General features: G+C 33.7%; 1 long non-coding RNA gene across 1 annotated transcript in view; it reads left to right on the plus strand.

Annotated features, from left to right (window-relative positions):
- The window catches only part of LOC140695193 (uncharacterized), a 53,670-nt gene that overhangs the window by 5,304 nt on the left and 33,056 nt on the right, over positions 1–15,310 (plus strand). The window contains exons 8-14 of the long non-coding RNA XR_012070896.1: positions 544–611; positions 1,066–1,173; positions 2,561–2,692; positions 4,041–4,148; positions 6,000–6,110; positions 6,493–6,555; positions 8,782–8,866. This is a non-coding gene — a long non-coding RNA (uncharacterized lncRNA). The remainder of the gene's footprint in view (positions 1–543; positions 612–1,065; positions 1,174–2,560; positions 2,693–4,040; positions 4,149–5,999; positions 6,111–6,492; positions 6,556–8,781; positions 8,867–15,310) is intronic.

The following is a 15,310-nucleotide window of genomic DNA, read 5'->3' on the forward strand; positions in this document are numbered from 1 at the left end:
GTTTCAGGTGTACAGCAAAGTTACTCAGTTATATACATATACATATACATATACATATACATATACATATACATTGTTTTTAGATTCTTTTACATTATAGGTTATTATAAGATACTGAATATAATTCCCTGTGCTATACAGTAGGTCCTTGTTGGTTATCTGTTTCATATATAATAGTGTATATCTGTTAATCCTGAACTCCTAACATATCTCTTCCCTTCCCCCTTTCCCCTTGGGTAACCATAGTTTCTTTTCTATGTCATGAGTCTATTTCTGGTTTGTAAACAAGTTCATTTGTATCTTTTTTTGTTTGTTTACATTCCACATATAAGTGATAGAATTTGATATTTGCCTTTCTCTGTCTGACATACTTCACTGAATATGATAATCTGTAGGGTCCACCCTATTTTTAATTCTCCAGGAATGATGCCTTCAATTTGAAATCTGTTATATATTGTTTATAATTAGAAAATAAAGTTAGAATTAAATACAGGTTTGTAGTCCATTTGGAGGTATTAAAATTCTCTCTTATCTATTTTGCAGGCAATTATACTCTCAGAGTTGACTGTACACCCCTTCTTTTCCAGTTGGTATATAAACTGACAAAAGAGGTATGTAAATAGATCTGTCATAATGATTTCTGATGAGTAGATAAATCAATAACTTTTGTTTTCTAAATTACTAATATTTAAACTGGTGACAGACATAGCTGATTTGTATAAACAAGAAATCAGAACGAGCTTTAATACACTACTTATGTAACATAACTATGAGAACAGTAGTGCTAGTCTCTGTTCTAATAATAGTTCCTAATAATTGTATACATTTGTTAAAATGTGCAGGGTCTATTGTTTCATGGGGCAGAGTCTCTTTGATATAACAGAAAGATTACTGAGCTGGGTTGGGGAAGCCTTGGCTGTGAAGATTGCCTTGGCTATTCATTCATTCATTCATTCAGGAAGTATTTATTGTGTGGTTACTATGTATCAGGTCCTATGAAAGGAACTCTTGCAGCAACAGTGATAAAAGGACAAGGTTACTGAATCCAAATACTTTGTAATCTAGAGAGGCCACAGACCTGTAAATGAGGACTCATACTTCACTTGAATATTGGATACTATATACAGTGGAGGACAGTTGCAGAAGAGAGAAGTTAAAATCCTGGGGTAGCTGGTGAGTTTGGAAAACATTAGAAGGTGTTTAGAGAAGGATTAGTGGTTAAGATGTAAAATGGAAGAATGTGAAAGTGGGGAGAATGTTTCTCCTCAGAGGACACAGGACCTAATAAAGATGTGGATGTGTGAAAGAACATTTCCTGACCTCTGGGTAATGCAATATAACCTCAATGTAAGGTGTTGGTGAAAAAGCTGGTAAGAAACGGGGCCTGACACATAGGCCTAAATGTTCATAAATCTGGTGATGGTGAAATTAAAGAATCTTTAACAAGGTTGTACATTATCATTTTTATTCGTTAGAAAAATTACTCTGTATCAGTGCAATGAATACGTTAAGCTGTAGTAAGTCTAAAAGCAAAATGGAAATAATTCCACATACTTATTTAGCACACAGGAATTTATAAATACTAGTTATTGATGTAAAAAGTACTCTGAAAATGCTACTGCACTCTGAATCTCTAAAAATTATGTGATCTACTCATTGAGTATATGTGTGCTTCATTTAAATAACCCCCATTATAGAATTTAACTGTAGAAATGTTTCTTTCAAGTAGGTATCACTTAGATGACAATGGGAAGTAAATGTCACATCTCTGTGGTCCTGTTTCCAAAACGCCCTTCATCTTGCCCTGTCCTTTTCACTGTTAGTGTCTTTAACATCTCATCCTCCCAAGTGAGCATCCTCCCATGCCCATCACAACTCCCACCATACTGGGAAGCTTAGGTCCTTGATCCTTTTATTGAAATGTCCCATAAAAACATCTAAAAGCACGCTGAAAAGACAGCCCTTGTTGGGGAATCCTTCTCAGGAGATACATTTACTCTCTGTCCTACAGAGGAGGCTCCTGCCTTTATAGGAGGTGTAGTAAGAATTTTAGGGCCAAGAAGGGGAAGCTTAGGTCTATCCCCTTTGTGCATTTATTTAATAAGTATTAAATGTGTAAGTGGTTACCATAGTGACAGGATAAATCAAACATAGTTTCTGCTATTAGTGTGTTACCTGTGTAGCCTGGAGAGACTATGATCAAGAATTTTCAAATCCAAGATAGTGATTAAAATCACCAAAGCGAATACAAATAAAAGTGTGGGAAGCAAAAAATAAGTATCTTAGTTTATTATTTTACATGTTGGAATTAAACAGCCTGCTTAATGGGAAATTGCAAATTTTTTCCCATTTTAAAGTCTCTTTTATGTTAATTTGAATTTAATTTTCATGCCACTTAAGATACAATATATTTGTCTTTCAGAGTTTTTGTTTTAGATAGATTTTAACAGTTTAACTGGGAAATTAAAATGTATATTTAGAAGTTACATTATCAGGGAACTAATTGATTGTCCAGAAGAGAAGAGTGAGATTTTATAATCTTGTTTGATTTGATTGTCAGTGGAAGAATCAGACATCATTAATCTGGAGAAATGCTATTGGTTGCTGAGGGCTCAATCCCAAACTGGATGATTTGATTTAGAGGCATTTGGCCCATTGGCTTCACCACCAATTCGTCCATCTCTGAGTGAAGGTGGGAATCCTTCTATTTCCTACAAATGTTCTTTGCTAAACACGTGAGCCTTGTTCCAACTTTGGAGCCTTGTGTAAGTCGGTTTACCTTTCTGCACTTGAATATTCTCATATATAAGATCAGTTTGACCAAGACAATCATGAAAGTGTGCTTCAGTGCAGTGCCTCAGCATCTGGTGCAGGGTCAGGGTGGTGGACACTGAATAGGCAAAGCTCTAGCTTCCACACCTGACCCCACCTCTTCCTCAGCTGAGAAGTGTCTATTGTATTTCTTTTATATAGAAGAAGGTTCCACTGCTGTATCCTTCCCCCACCCTTAAAAAATTAAGAAACCACTAGACCATCTCTAAGGTCCCCACTTAGCTCTAAACTTTTCACTACTATATATATATATTTATTTTAAATGAGGTTTACAAGGAACAGTTGTGGGTGATAATCACAAAAACTGTATTTGAAATCTGAAAGCTTGGGTTTTTCTTCTGATTCAGACCTTTTTAAAAAAATTTCTTAGTTTTAGCAAGTCATTTAACTACTTCTTAGCTCCAATTTTCTGCTCTTTGAGGGCACAGAATTAGATTCTTGAAATAGACAGTCTGTATTCTTCAGGTTTCTAGTGTGTTTTAGAAATATTTATTTGTTAGGGGAGCTAGAACAGACAGGGTTTCCACTTCAGCAGTGCAGTTATGTTTTACCTTTTTATAATTAGAGATTGAGAAATCATTTCATTTGAAAATAAAATGATTCCATTTATTTTTTATGAAAAGTTTAAAAACCACAGGATTAGATTATAAATTGCCCTTTATTTCTGAAATTTAATATATTTAGTTATACAGATTAAGTGGTACAATGAAGACTGCAGTACAGAATTTCTGTCTCTTATAGTGTGTTAGTTTTCTTTGCTTCATGAAGGAGCCGTATGAAGCTCATTAATAACAACACAGTATATCTTTGATAGAGTTCAACTTTTCTTCTTCCTTTTTCCTTTTTCTTCTTAGTCTTTCCAAATTAAGATAATTGTGGTCTCTGACTTTTTTCCAGTTAAATTTTTAAAATACATTTTTATTTTTTACATTCTACAATCACTTTTGACTTTTGGAATTAATATAAGATAGAGATAGGTATGCAGACAAAACCAAACACTAAATGATAGTATTTTCTTCTAGGAAGTTAAATTTTGGTTATAATTATGCCAGGGTGAAAAAAATAAACTTCCTAAGACAGTGGAAACTACTGATAACTTTTAAAAACTAAATCAGTTTATGCGAGTCATGCCTCCTTTCATAAGCATGTCATTATTAACAGGAAGTTTGTTGGCTGTGATTTATTCTGTCTGTGTTCCTATTTTACAGGTTTATTTAATGCTTTTGGTGGAAATCATGACAGCCACATAGATTTTAAGGAGATATCCTGTGGGCTATCAGCTTGTTGCAGAGGACCTCTGGCTGAAAGACAGAAATGTAAGTGTGTTAAACATCACAAAATTTGGAAGCTATACAGAGAAAAACATAGCATCCATTCATGTAAAAAATCATCTGATTAAGGCTTGAATTTTCATCCCTTTGGCAAATAGCAGTCTCTTGCTGAGGTTTTACTGAGGTCAGTGTAAAGGTTCAATCATCTATTCTTTTTTACTGTGGAGTAATTTAAGATCTTTGTTATTAATAACGGTTGATTTTCCAGATAAATGTACAATTCATGATAAGTGAACTACATCAATCATGATGTGTTTAAAAATGTTAAGCATATAGAAAATATTTTCTGGTAGTCTATATAGAAAATTTGTCTTGCTTAACTTGAATTCCAACTTATTTTCTATCACTGTGTATATTGATATTTTATTAGCAAAATTAAATTTATGATAAAACAATTTTATTAAATACTAAATTTATCTTTTAAACCTATCTAAAATATTATGGCATAATTTATAAGCATATTACATTCCTAAATCTTAACCATATTTGTTTAGGAAAATGCAGCAGTTTACATTTAATTGGAACATAATTCTTACATATTCACTAGGGTAATTATCTCTGCATCTTTCTAAAATACAGCTTTACAAATACTGCATATTTTGGGTATGATACTTAATAGTTCAATATTCTTTAGTAATGTTGTACTGTGATGCACTTAGTTAATTTAATAGCATAAATATTACATGGGTGTGTGAAGTAGATAATTATTTAATCTTAAAAATTTAGATTTCTTTTATCTTCCCTGATAGTATACCATTACTCTAACCTGGCTTTGTGATAGATTATTTGTTCACATTAAAGTTCTGGTATTAAAGAGGCTGAAGTCTTTGTTTCTCAATTGAGGTTAATTGTTGTCTTAAATTTTTTTTAAATTTATTTTTTTGCCAGTGGACTAGTGGAAGTTAACCAACTAGACTAACTAGCAATTTTGCTGATATTGATGTTAATTAGCAAAGTGCTGATATTTTGGATTTTTAGCTTGTTGTATATAAACTTCATTGAAGATTTGAAATTGTTCTTAGGCAAAAATATTGGGTGCACATTAATTACATTGGAGAGGCAAAATCGTTATACAGTCATCTCTCATTATCTGCTGAGGATTGGTTCTGAGACCCCCTCAGATACCAAATCCATGGATGCTCATGTCCTTATGTAAAATGGCATAGTATTTGCATATAATCTATGCACATCCTCTTGTATACTTTAAATCATCTCTAGGTTACTTGTAATACCTAATACAATGTAATTATTTGTAAGTACAATGTAAATGATATGTGAATAGTTGTCAGTGCATAGCAAATTCAAGTTTTGCTTTTGAGAACTTTCTGGGAAAATTTATATATATATATATTTTGATCTATTGTTTATACCTGTGAATGCAGAACCAATGGATACGGGGAGCTGACTGTAGCAGCTTTTTGTTGATTCTTAATGTAGATGGAATATTTTCAGCATTGTAAAAATCAACTCTGAAGTGATCAGTTATAAATATTAGAAATTAATTTAAAAGCTTGAATTAACTTTTCAAAATCTGTGAGATATTCTATAGTAACTTGGCCCTTCTTTTTCAGTTTGCAAGAAATTTAACTTTAGGTTTAGGTGAAGGATAGAGTTCTCACAGCTGGCTAATGATATAAGGAGAGAGACTTGTGAAGTGTACAGGAATTCCTACAAGTTCAAAGGAATTTAATGACACAATCTCCTCCAAATAAGAACTTAATCCAGAATGTAGTTGTTTGAGGAACTAAGTAATTTCACTAGGGCAGCTTGTAATAAAATGTATTATACTTCAGAATATAAAAGTAATTTTCCTCCATAAGAGTTTCTTTTCTTTAGTTTGCTTCAAGGTATTTGATGTTGACGGTGATGGAGTTCTTTCTAGGGTTGAACTGAGAGACACGTGGTTGCACAGAGGTCTGGAAGGACAACTGCACCGATGATACCCTGGTAAAGTCTGATTGTATACATCTTCTTGCATGTAAACTTCCAACAGGAACATAGAGTGAAGAATTTTTTTAAAAGAGGTTGAGAAAAAGATTTCTTACTACTTCTAGGTTCTATATTATGCTACTCAAAATATTCATAGCCAAAGATGCAAAATTGGGAAGAGAATTTGCCTAAGAAAATTTAATAAACTGAATGTATTATGTAAAAAAAAAATGAAACCACTGGAAAATTGTCATAAATTTTTAAGGCAAACAAGCAATCTATTTCTGGAATTAAAAAAAAAAAAAACTTGACCGAAAAAATATTTTATACTTCAGCTACTGGCTAATAAAAATGATACCTTCTCTTTCCTAACTACTGATTTGGGTTTCTGGTTTTAAAGGAATTACTTGTGGATCTATCCAACATTGTAGACGACACATAGAATGCACATGACACCACAAAGGTGAGTCTAGCAGAGACTAATTTATTCTTTTCTAAAAATACATTATATTCTGAATTGGTATACATACCTTACATATACATACTTGAATCTCTTCTACATCATCCCTGCTAAATGCTTATTTGGACCTGTGGTTACAATAACTCTAAGTTGTCCCTAAGGAAAGCCCATTCGACCTTTAAACAACTCCATTAAGTGTTATGTACATAAAAACATTATATTTTATAAGCTAGGCATTTTGTAAAAATGAAGTAGAGACAACCCTTGCCATCTGTAGTTTATAATCTTTACTTCTCCCAGTTTAATACATTATGGTAAGACAAAACTTATATTGAGCAAAAGAAGCCACAGAATAAAAGAACACATTGTACAATTTAATTTATATGAAGTTCTAGAACAGAGACAGAACTAATGTTAATAAGTGTTACAATAGTGATTTTGGAGATGGGTGACTTAACTGAGAAGGACCATAGGATATCTGGGATGATGGAAATTATTTTTTATCTCAATCTGGGTGGTGTATATAGTTTTTAAAATTTTTTTTCAATAATATTGGTGAGGGTCTGTCCTAAGTTCTTTAATAGCAGCCAGAATAAGTGTATAATAGCAGAAACAAGCATGTACTTTACAAAGAATAAAGCTTTGAATTTTTTTAGTTTCACAACATTTATTAAAGATATTATAATAGGTTTGCCTTCATGTCTATGTATCCCTGTGAAACTGAAGATAATCCATATATGTGAGACACATATGAGTTAATTTGACCCTTTCTATTCAAATGTTGACATGTACCAAGTTGCAGATGGTTGGACGTAGACCATAGTGGCCTTACACAGGCTTAGAAAAACAAGTAACATTTTTTTCAATCACAAATCCAGAAGAAATCATCATAGTCTTATTAACTGACACTCAATAGAAATAAATAATACAAATGAATTTTTCAGGGCTTGATCTTTGTTTGGCAATTCAGATAACCGTCTTCATTTACTTTTCTGCCCAAAACTAAGGTAGCCATTTCTATTTGGTATATATGAAAACAGAAACACAGGAAAGTTTCTACTAGGAAATACCTTATGTAGAGATACAATTTCCATCGCCTTTCTTCTGGGTGTTTGATAAGTATGAAGGTTATCATTGCTGTCTATTTTTATATAAGACCGAGTTTCTTCTTATGGCTGTACTTTTGAACATTAAAAAAAAGATCATTTAGCTACTCCATCTCCATGTAACCATAATAATGAAATGGTAAAAATTTAGAATAGAATTTGGACCTTTCAACCAAACCTATTACCCATATTCACTGGTGACTAGATGGTGACAATATTACCCATTATTTTGTACCATTACGTTGGTGTTAATATACTTCAATGGAAGTTGCATCATGAAAGCCAATAATTACCATCACAGTGCTTTAAAATCTTTCCTTATAATAAATGGTAATATATATCGAATGAATACATGAATATCATTAATAATAAATATTATTATATATCATTAAATAATAAATCATTAGATAATAAAAATATAATTAAGTAATAAAAGCTAAGAACATTATTATTCATCTAGGATTGTTAAGGTGATTGTTCAAAACATGAAGTAAGAAGCATTTGGTTATATTTTTGCCTGCCAAGAAATATTGTCTGCTGTATATAAATGTAATTTTTGGTACACTTTGACACCAAAAAAAAAAAAATACTGCTTTACTCAACTTGTGAATGTAATGTTAAATTTTATTTTGAGGAAATGTTAATATAGATACTCATTTATTATATATATTTAGTTTTTTTAAATCTCTTAAGAAGTCTAATAATATTGCCAGATGTTTTAAAGATCTTAGAAAATTGTTAGGGTCAAAGGGCATAATCCAAAGAGTTTGGAAAAATGCTTTCAAAGTTAGTAAATAGTCCTTTTTCTCTACCCAGAACCTTTTGTGGGTTCTGTTAGTAAACTTCACCTTGAGCCAGAAGATACTGTGAGTTATTTCCCAGGTCTTACTTGAGGAAGATTTTTGGTGATAAATTGCCCACGTTATGACTGACTACTTCAGAGTTTGGTTACTTTTGAACTTACTCTTGCTGGCCTACTTTCAGATGAATACATAGCATCTACATTAAATCATTAGTTTTCTTTCAGACAAATGACCATTGCAAGTTTAATAAAACAAATTTAATTCAAATAATATAAGAAAATGAAGATTTAAGATATTCTTAAATATTGTTTCTCTTTCAGAATGGCCATCTTAACTCTAGAAGAATATCAGATCTGGAGTGTGAAAAATGTTCTTGCCAATGAGTTTTTGAATCTACTTTTCCAGGTATGTTTAAGGTAAATGACAGAGACCGAGGGCAGTGGTACCAGTAGTTCTACATCTTTTCCATTATGTAGTAGTTAGACAACTAGACTACAAAACCATATATTGTCAAAAGAACTGCATTAACCTGTACACCACCTGCAGATGGTAAGTTAGAGCGTGCCTGCTTCTCAGAGTCACAATGTGCATGATAGGAAAGTAGAGTATAGCTGATAATGTCTATCTTAATTACTCTTGATAGAGCAGATTGTAGACACATAAAAAAGAATTTAAAATGAAAAAGCCATTATAATTTGCTATTTTTCTTTACTTTTTTTTTAAGACCCTCCCTAACAAGTAAGGCAGTGTGGACAGAGACATAGATCATAAGTTGGCAGCTGTAAATTTTTCACAAAGTATACCATCTTTCCAGTTAGGAGGTTATTTTAGATGCAGAGCTGTTTCTTAATTTTCTTTCTTTCTTTCTTTTTTTCTTTTTTGTAATTTAATTCTTTAGAAGGTCCAATAAAGATTGAAGGAGAAAGGAGGAAAGAAAAGCTGTCAGGGGTGAACATGAAATCATAAAACTTGCCAGATTTTAACTATTTTCCCAGTTAAAGTAGTTCTCTTTGCTCCAATTTAAAGAAACAACTTATAGTTTCCCATTTTTCATAATTCTTCAAAAATATATGTTGATTTAATAGTATTTTACAGGGGGAGGGGTGTGAGTAGGGACAGACTGGAAGTTCAAGATTTGTAAATACTGACAGGTATATATAGAATAGATAAACAAGCTTATACTGCATAGCACAGGGAAATATATTCAAGAATTTGTAGTAGCTCATGGTGAAAAAATATGAAAACAAATATACGTATATTCATAAAGGACTGAAAAATTGTGCTGTACACCAGAAATTGACACAACATTGTAAATGGACTATAACTCAGTTAAAAAATAAAAGATAAAACTGTTAGAACACTATAAAAAAGGTAGTATTTTAGATTTTTCTTATTTTATTCTCCTTTTCTTATAAAAGCACCCCTATGAAGATCAATAAGGCTTGATATCTTCATATCTATCATGATCCTCCATTGTGAATACAGAGTAACCTGCCTGTGGCACAGCTATGTTAGAATAAATGAAAATTGAACTCTTCCTGACAGCTAATAACTAATGTATATTTAAATCATATGAAATCTGATAAGCCTGTGATGCCCATTTAAATCAATCAGTTGGTCCACTGTCAGTTATCTGTCAGGATCTAAGTTGATGTCTTTATAAAATATAAATACATGTAAAAATAATATAAACCTACTATAAACAGAAATGACTTGCTTAGTAATATGAAAATTGAGCAGCTATTTTTATCTCATTTAAAATGATGCCCTCAATTACTTTGTTATCATTAATTATATAGATATTTTGACCACTTAAGTTTGTGTCTGAGTCATCTGGCAGCTCTTACATAGCAAAGCATTTTGAACTTTTATATTGCCTTTCCTATTTTCTCATGCTTATCAGGGACTTGCATAGGCACTATTTTTTCTATGACTCTATAAACAGATTTATGCCTGAAATTTTCTTTTGTGTCTCAGGGTTTCTAGCATTATATTACTGACAGATTTCTTGTTGGTTACCAATCTAATTTTTTTCTTGGTATATATAGTCCTTTTAGTCCTTTCAAATATATATATATATATGTAGTCAGTTTACAATGTTGTGTCAATTTCTGGTGTGCAGCACAATGCTTCAGTCATACATGAACATACATATATTCATTTTCATACTCTTTTTCACCATAAGTTACTACAAAACAGTATTGGATATAGTTCCCTGTGCTATACAGTATGAACTTGTTTATGACTTGGGAGTTTGAGATTTGCAGGTACTAAATATTAACATTACATTTTATGATGCTCACTTTATCCCATATTCAGACATGCTTTTTAAACTTTATGTTCACTTAATATATAAGTAAACAGACTTACTCTAAATTGTTTTATTTTCTGTCTGTTTCTAAAATAGAATTAGCTAATAAATTCAGTGATAAAAGCTTGAATTATACTTTTATTTTATTTGCCAAGATCCCACTCCTGGCTGACCATTTTGGGTATTTAAGTATAAAGTAAGTAAATGTCAGTAGAATTAGGAAACCATTCCTGTGGTAATATTATTTTCAGTCCTTTCAAATAAACTCAGTGCCCAATATTTTGCAGAGGAAGCATTCTAAACATGATCAGGATCTTCTATCTTGTACGTTTGTCAGAAAGCATGAAATGTTAAACAGTTTGATAAACAGAATAGTGCACCACACTGACCCCTACCTATATCCATGATCTAATCCTGAAATCTGTGAATATGTTATTTTACATGGCAAAGGGGATTTTGCAGATGTATCAGGTTAAGGACTCTGAGACAGGGAGATTAGCCTGGATTATCTACATGGGCCTAGTCTAACAACAGGAGTCCTTAAAAATTGAAAATCTTTCCCAGATGTGGTCAGAAAGATATGACTTTGGAAGAAGGATTAGAAAGCTGTAAAGCTGTTAGCTTTGAAGATAGAGGAAGGGCCATGGGTAAAGAAATGTGGGTGAACACAAGAAGCCGGAAAAGACAAGGAAATATATTCTTCCTTTGACTTACAGAAGGGCATACAGCCCTGCTGACATCTTGATTTTTAGCCAAGTGATACCTGTTCCTCACTTGACCTACAGAACCATAAAATAATAAGTTTGTGTTGCTTTAAGCTGCAAAATTTGTGATAATTTGTTACAGCAGTGATAAAAATAAATATGGGGGAGGTAATCCAAATTTATGGATTGGAGGGCTCAACATTTTAAAGATGTCAGGTCCCCTTCAACTGATTCAAAGATTTATATGTGCACATCAAAATCCCCAAAACTTAATTGTTGTTACTGTTTATTTGTAGAAATTGACAAGCTGATTCTAAATACATAGAGAAGCTTGAAGAGCCAACAATAGCCAAGATGATATTAAAGAACAATGTTAAAGAACTTACTATAAAACAATATTAAGTCTATGTGATAACTACCTAAAGTTAGACATATAGACCAATGGAACAGTATTGAATTAAACCCTGTACCATACATGAACAGTAATTTTAGATAGATTATAAATCTAATAAATTTGAAACAAAAAGCAAAGCATCTGGGGGAGGGTAAAGCTCAGGTGGAATGTGTGCTTAGCATGCATAAGGTTTTGGGTTCAACTCCCAGTACCTCCATTAAAATAAATAACCTAATCCCCCACCAAAATAAAGCATCTAGGAAATAGTGTAGGAGATATTTTAATGACTTTGAAGTGGCAAAGAGTTCTTAAACAGGACACAGCACTAAACATAAAAGAAGAGTTTTAAGTTAGACTTCAGTAAAATTAAGAATTATTTTTATCAAGAGATACCATTAAGAAAGTGAAAAGCCACACGGTGGGAAAATATATTTGCTATACCTATATCCAACAAAAGACTTGTATCTAGGGCATATAGAGAACAAAAACCAGTGGAGAAAAAGGCAAAACCTCAATATTAAAATGTGCAAAAAAATTGAACAAGTGCTTCACACACAAAAAGAAAAATCCAAATAAGCTATGAAAAGTGGCTGACCTCTTTAGTAATAATAAAAATACGTACTAAAACCACACTTGGAACACCATTAGACATCCACTAGAATAGTTAGTTGTTAAGTGACATGAAGCATTGGTGAGGGTAACATGCAATGGGGACTCTTACACATGGCCAGTGGGAATATAAATTCTTTCAAATACTTTGAAAGTAGGCTTTTTGAATGAAAGTTATATATGTATATGTGTGTGTGTATGTATGTACACACACACACACACATACATACATACACACACACACACACACTCCCTGTGTACCCTTCAGAAGCTTCTACATCTGAGCACAAAAGGACATCCAGAAAATTCTCATAATCACTATTTGTTATAGCCCCAAATAGAAAATGACCCAAACACCTGTCAACAATAAATACATAACCATAAGTGGTGGCACATGCATACAAATTGTATACTTTAAAGCAATAAAAATAAATATACCAGTTTACAGAAAACACTAGTGGATGAATCTTACGTAATGTTGAGTGGAATGTATGGGACTAAAACTTTCAAAAGCAAAAAAAAAAATCCATGGTGGCTGAATTTAGGATGGTGAATCCATCAAAGGGGTGCCATAGTATCTGGGAAGAAACCCAAAGTGGAACAGCAATGTTCTGTTTCTTGACTGGATGAAGGTTACATAGATGTGTTTACTTTGTGAAAAATCACTGAGCTGTATACTTAAGATTTGCTCACATTTAAGCATGTATATTATATTTGCATTTTTTAAAAAAATGTTTGCTGCAAAAAAAGATATCCAAAACCTAAGTATTTATCAGTAGGAGAATGGATAAAACAAATGATATTATATTCAAACAATGGAATACAATTCAACAATAAAAAAGAATCAACTACTGATACAAGGATGAACCTCAAAAGCCTAATTTATACATTTCATTGTCAGGTAAATTTTAACTCAGAAGGTAAACAAAACTATAAACAGGCATGTGCCCTGGGGGGAGGGGTGCTGAAGCCTTTGTCTCCTCAGACCTGTGCCATTACTGGCACATCTCGCAAGAAGAGAGGCAGGGCTCAGCCACAGCTACCATCTCCTCCTGTGCATAGTGCCCGGGTGGGGGCAGGGCTGAGACCTGAATCTGCACATGGGGGCTCCACAACCTTTTAGGCAGGACTGAGACTTGTTTATAGCCTGAGGCAGAGAGGATTTTTCTACCCTGACACCTCAGAGAACTTGTGCTGCCAAGGGAAACAAGGAGCTCAGATTTGGCACAGAGCGTAGGCGGGGCTGTTCTGTGGTCTTCCCTGAGCCCACCTACAGACCGCCTACCCGAGGCAGAGCAGGCTGCTGCACAGAGCAGCAGAGTGACCAGCACCAGGAGAGGGCAGGTGGGCAGCCACCCACCTTCCTGGCAGGAACACAGCACCTGACCACGGTGCTGGGGTGGGGTGTGATCTGCCCACCTGCTTTCCCCCAAGCACAGCATCTGACTGTGGCATCAGGAGGGGGAGTGACCTGCCCACCCACTGGATAAGAGCTCAGTTCCTGACCTAGTGTTAGGAGGGGGCACAATCTGCTGGCCAACAGCCACTGAGAGCAGCACAGATGAGGGTGCCAACAGAAGGCCTATGAAACAGCAAGCTGAGTTCGTGAAGCAGGGCAAAGACACAAAGACCTCTCGATAAAATCATTAAGGGCACACCATCTCCAGGATAAGGAGGTAACTGCTACTCCGTAAGCCACGGTGCCAGAGAGATATGAGCAATGTGAAGAAGAAGAGAAACCACTCCCAATGAAAAATTCAAGAGAAATCCCCTGAAAGCATGATCAAGGAAATAGACATTGATGGTCTGTTAGATCAAGATTTCAAAAAAGAGTGATCAAAGTACTGAAGGAACTAAAAGAAATAGTGTTTTGGTATATAAAATGTATCAAAAATGAAATAGAAACTATAAAGAAGAACTAGGTAGAATTAGTAAACTCATTGGCTGAGATGAGAGCTGACCTAAAGGCTGTGCAAAGCAGACAAGAAAATACAGAAGAATAAATAAGTGACCTAGAAGACAGGACAACAGAAAGCACCCAATCAGAACAGCTGAGAGAAAAACAAATGAAAAACAAAACAATATATGGGACCTATGGGGTAATATAAACTGTGTCAATGTATGCATAATAGGAGTTCCAGAAGGGGAAAAAGAACAAAGCGGGTTGAAAAGGTATGGGAAGGACTCATGACTGAAAACTTCCCAAACCTAAAGAAGGAATCATATCCAAGCACAGGAGGCTCAGAGGGTCCCAAGCAGGAAGAACCGAAACAGACCCACACCAAGGCATATCCTAATCAAGATAGCCAGATTCAAGGATAAAGAAATGATCCTAAAGGTAGCAAGAGAAAAACAAAGAGTGAGTTACAAGGGAACCCCCATAAGGTTTTCAGCTGATTTTTCTACACTATTTACAACAGCTAAGACATGGAAACAGCCTAAAATGTCCATCAACAGATGACTGGATAATGATGTGGGATATTTATATGATGGGATACTATTCAGCCACAAAAACTGACTACATAACGCCATTTGCAGAGATATGGATGCTCCTGAAGAATGTTATTCTAGGTGGAGCAGAACAGAAAGAGAAAGAGGAATACCATGTGAGATCACTCATGTGTGGAATCTTAAATATATGCAAGATCTTGTGGTAACTCACAGCAAAAAAAAAAAAGTGACAATGAATATATGTACGTTCATGTATAACTGAAAAATTGTGCTCTACACTGGAATTTGTCATAACATTGTAAAATGACTATTACTCAATAAAAAATGTTTAAAAATAAGTAAAATAAAATATAACCTTTAAAATACTGTATAATGAGAGG

Source organism: Vicugna pacos, unplaced genomic scaffold, assembly GCF_048564905.1.
Source record: "Vicugna pacos unplaced genomic scaffold, VicPac4 scaffold_190, whole genome shotgun sequence".
NCBI classification, from domain to species: domain Eukaryota; kingdom Metazoa; phylum Chordata; class Mammalia; order Artiodactyla; family Camelidae; genus Vicugna; species Vicugna pacos.